This window comes from Hyla sarda, chromosome 5 (assembly GCF_029499605.1).
Source record: "Hyla sarda isolate aHylSar1 chromosome 5, aHylSar1.hap1, whole genome shotgun sequence".
In the NCBI taxonomy this organism is placed as follows: Eukaryota; Metazoa; Chordata; class Amphibia; order Anura; family Hylidae; genus Hyla; species Hyla sarda.
Window position 1 is genome coordinate 191,210,650 of NC_079193.1, and position 4,731 is coordinate 191,215,380.

Consider the following 4,731-nt stretch of genomic DNA (forward strand, 5'->3'; position numbering starts at 1 on the left):
CCCTTCTAGGAATGTGAGTGCAGCGACAGAGCGTTGCACTCACACATCTGCTCCCTATCCACATAATAGTTAGTTTCCTGTTTTCTCTTACTTTTTCCAAATTGTGTATCACCACCCAGGACCTACATGTAAAAAAGAACAGGGATCTGCAAACATTTCCAATAATCACTGCATGAATATCGTGGTGTGACTGCAGACTATTGCACCTCTTCTCATTACAACCAGCTGAGCAGTTTGCTCAGCATACGGAGCCGCTAGCGTCCATAGCAACCACACGGCGTGCTCAGTATAAACCCCATATACAGCAGAGGACATTGCTGCTTTTCAATAGGAATTTTAATTCACATATTTTTTAATAGGAATTTTAATTCATATATTTTTTCTGTGTATCCCTACTAAGACAAAAACTCCAAAGACGAAACCTCAGCCATCTATCACATATCATCTAAGAATAATGGAATGCATATACATGAAGTTCCCCACGCACTAAGAACTAACAGCGGACAAACAAGATACCTGTAATATTACCAGTACGTGTATCTATAATGGTGAGATTTACAGTATTTCCTCCATCATCATAAAAATTACAAAAAATTAAAAAATGTTGTACCAATTATAGAAAAATATCACCAAACACCTGTATTAATACTGGCAATCTGATGAACCCGCACCTTCTTGGTGTCCTATCCCTCATCTTTTGACAACAAATCGGTACGAAACAAGCGTACAAATACCAGCATTTATTTTTCTCATGTTTTTTGCACAGTTACCATTATATGGTAAACGTACTTAAAGGGGTACTCCGGCCCTGAGACATCTTATCCCCTATCCAAAGGATAGGGGATAAGATGTCCAAAGGATAGGGGATGTGACGTCACCCCCGCCCCCGCTATGCAAGTCCATGGGAGGGGGCGTGATGGCCGTCACGCCCCCTCCCATAGACTTGCATAGCGGGGGCGGGGGGTGATGTCACACGGGGGCGGAGTCAAGACATCACGATACTCCGGCCCTGTGGTCGCCACCCGGCTGTTTGTGAGCTGGCACCGCGGCGTGCAGCTCAAACAGGTGGGTGGCGAATACAAGATTTCGGGGGACCCCCGCGGTGAGACATCTTATCCCCTTTCCTTTGGATAGGGAATAAAATGTCTCAGGGCTGGAGTACCCCTTTAATCTTGCAAACTGTGATTATTTACCCATACAGGTTTGCACTACTACACTTTTCTCTGCACACAGCCACTTCAGTAGGGGCAGCTTTTGAATAATAACAGTCTTCCAAATAGGTATGTAAATACAGATCCTTTTTATCTACAAACTCTCGCCCTGATTTAGGTTGAGTCTCATCCTTTTTTTAAATTTTTTACTTTTATTGCAGTTGCCTCGCCCTTTAACCTTAAGTACTATCCCCATAGCGCTGGTATTTATTTATTTAATTTATTCCTAAATATCACTTGATATCTTGACACGAGGTGTCTTCTAATTTGTCTTACATTCACTGGCATATATAAAGGATGATAATAAATCCAAGAAATAGCAGAGAATATTCTAGACCATCCACTGGTTGAGCAACAAGTGTTCTGTTAGCCCTATAACCAGCAAGGTCCTGCAAATTATACAGTCCTACAAATAATACAATGGACGAAATCCTTAAAGGGTAGCTCCCACCATCACTTTTTTTTCTTTTTTCTGTCCCTGCCTATTGCCCATCTATCCCTAACCCCCTCCCTGCCTTTAATTTTTTTTTTTTTACATATAAAAAATGCCTTTTGTCTGCCTGCCAGACTGCCACGTCACTGATGCCTGCTGGGGCCGACACTTCCGTCCATAGTTCACCTATACAGGGTGCCTCCAGCTGTTTCCCCACTGCAACTCCCAGCTTGCCCCAACATCTTTTGGCTGTCAGGGCATGCTGGGAGTTGTAGTGGGGAAACACGCAACCCCCCCGGCATACCAGACTACCAGCTACCAGAACTCCCACACGCAAGTACATATAATATAGTAGATGTTACCTGCAGTCCTATGTAACACCACAGATAACACAGTGATAACGCTCTGAGTACAGATAATGTAGTAGATGCTACCTGCAGTCCTATGTAACATCAGAGATAACAGAGTGATAACCCTCTTAGTACAGATAATGTAGTAGATGTGTCCTGCAGTCCTATGTAACACCACAGATAACACAGGTAGCAGCTACTACATTATCTGTACTCTGAGGGTTATCACTGTGTTATATGTGGTGTTACATTGGACTGCAGGCCACATCTACTACATTATCTGTACTCAGAGGGTTATCACTGTGTTATCTCTGATGTTACATAGGACTGCAGGTCACATCTACTACATTAGCTGTACTCAGAGGGTTGTCACTGTGTTATCTGGTGTTACATAGGACTGCAGGTCACATCTACTACATTATATGTACTTGCGTGTGGAAGTTCTGGTGGCAGGTGGTGGAGTGTGGTAGTAGACTTATCCATCCCCCCCGCTTCCATTATCTATCCCCCACTTCCATTATTCATCCCCCCCGCTTGCATTATCCATCCCCCTGCTTCCATTATCCATCCCCCCGCTTCCATTATCCACCCCCCGCTTCCATTATCCACCCCCCGCTTCCATTATCCATCCCCCCGCTTCCATTATCCATCCCCCGTTTCCATTACCCCCCTGCTTCCATTACCCCCCTGCTTCCATTATCCATCCCCCCTGCTCCTTCTTCCATTATCCCCCACTGCTTCCATTAACCCACCCCCCACTCCTTCCATTATGCCCTCCTGCTTTCATTATCCACCCCTGTCTCCATTAACCCCCCTTGCTCCTTCTTCCATCATCCATCCCCCCTGCTCTGCTTCCGTTATCCATCCCCCCTGCTTCCATTAACCCCCCCCTCTGCTTCCACTGTCTCCTCTGCTTCCATTAACCCCCCCCCTTCTTATATTCACCCCTCCTGCCCTTGCTTCCATTAACACCCGCACTTCTATTAATTACCCCTTCTATTCAACCCTCCCTCCCATTTGCATTAAAAATTCCCGCTCCCCACCCTCACCTGTGCGGCGTTCTGTCTGCAGGAAGCGTCCCTCATGTTATTGCTGCCCGGGCGCAGGATCCTCACTGGTGGAAGCATTCAGCACATGACGCTGACGCTTCCGCCAGAAGGGAAATTCAATTGGTCTAAAGTTCCCGCGGCGCATAATAGCGCAGCGGGTACTTAAGAACAGTGAGCAGCGGCGCACCGGCTGCACAGGGCAGCTTTGATTTATCTGCGGTCCCGGGGGGAGGTGTGAGGTTGCACTAGGAGCAAGTGAAGTAGCAGTGAAGCCTGTTCATGATGCCCAGGAGAGTAACTGTTCTGCTGCCGTGGGTGCCGCTCTATGAGCGAGCAACACACACGGCACAAACAAAACAGCCCAGCGGGCGGCGGGGCGCAACTTAAAAAAAAAAAAAATTCCTTGATTTTTCCGCCCTCTGGTCCGTGCGCCCTTAAGCGACCGCTTGGTCTGCCTTATGGAAGTGCCGGGCCTGGTCCCCGGGAGCCTGCGCGCATCCACTTCCTACAAAGCGCTTGCTCCCGCCTGTCTGATTGACAGGCAGGGAGCGAGCGCAGCCTGACTGAATTAGGACCGATGCCCGGCTGGGATCAGTCCTAATTCAAGCGTGACGTCACGTCAGGCTGCAGCTGGCCACTAGGAGGAAGACCCCTAGTGGCCGGTTTTTAAATGTAAATTAAAAATTTTAATGAAAAAAAAATAAATAAAAGTATATTAGAGATATGTTGTAGTACATAAGTAGTACAACATATCGAAAAACAATTTGGTGACAGTGCCCATTTAAATGAAATAAAAAACGATTCAATATGTCATACAGTGATCATGTAGATTTGAGTGTTGCCAGACCTATAGGAGAAAAATGATGACGGGTTTCGCAGTGAATCCTGTGAGTCGTGCAAAAGGGAAACATGTAGCGAAGTCCTGCACAGACAGTATCACAGTTGTGTTATGTATTAGTGCTGTGTCCCCAGCAAGGATGAATAGATTCCTGTGAATGAATAGTTTTGGCACAGCAGGCCACTCACTGCTCCCCGTCATTCCGGTAACGTTGTTCCTCAGCTCTAGCTGGAGGTGGTAATGGATTCGCACTGTGTGCGACTGCTCTCTCCAGCGAGCACCCGGTGGCATGTGACATAGGCAGTCAGCTGATTGCAGGTCAGCTGACCAGGCGGTGTAGAGCGCGCGCTCTGTGTTGTTTTAAAAGTTCTTTGCTTGAATATGAATAGAAGTAATAGTTATGCTGGCAAACTTGTGCAGGCTTAAGTTTCAGGTTTTTGTTTCCCTTTGCAATGTAATGCAGAGCTTTCCTGTATGCTTCAAATGGCAGGAAGATGCATCAATGCTAATATCCTCAGTGTGAATAGGGTTCAAGTGCTGGTTTCAACAAATATAAACAAACGCGTTTCGGGGTGTATTAAGTAATTCTGTACCCCTTCTTCAGTGGTATATGATATAATGACAAAAGGCTAGCTTTTTATATGGTTTGGGAGTCTCCCACCTGATTCTTATCTGTAATTTATACAAAACAAGGAGTGGATTGCTCCCCGATCTCTCCCAAAATTCGGAATGGATCAGGTAGAGCTGCTGATTACTCCTCCAATAGACATTAAATCCTCTACCCAAAAAGTAAATATAGTTGATACATATCTTAATAAAAATGTATATCCAATAAAGGAGACATTGTTCA

At 45.8% G+C, this 4,731-nt stretch overlaps 1 protein-coding gene across 3 annotated transcripts in view; it reads right to left on the bottom strand.

Annotated features, from left to right (window-relative positions):
* FBXL7 (F-box and leucine rich repeat protein 7) overlaps positions 1-4,731 on the bottom strand; it is a 399,261-nt gene that overhangs the window by 21,444 nt on the left and 373,086 nt on the right. The gene's annotated exons all lie outside the window — the stretch shown is intronic.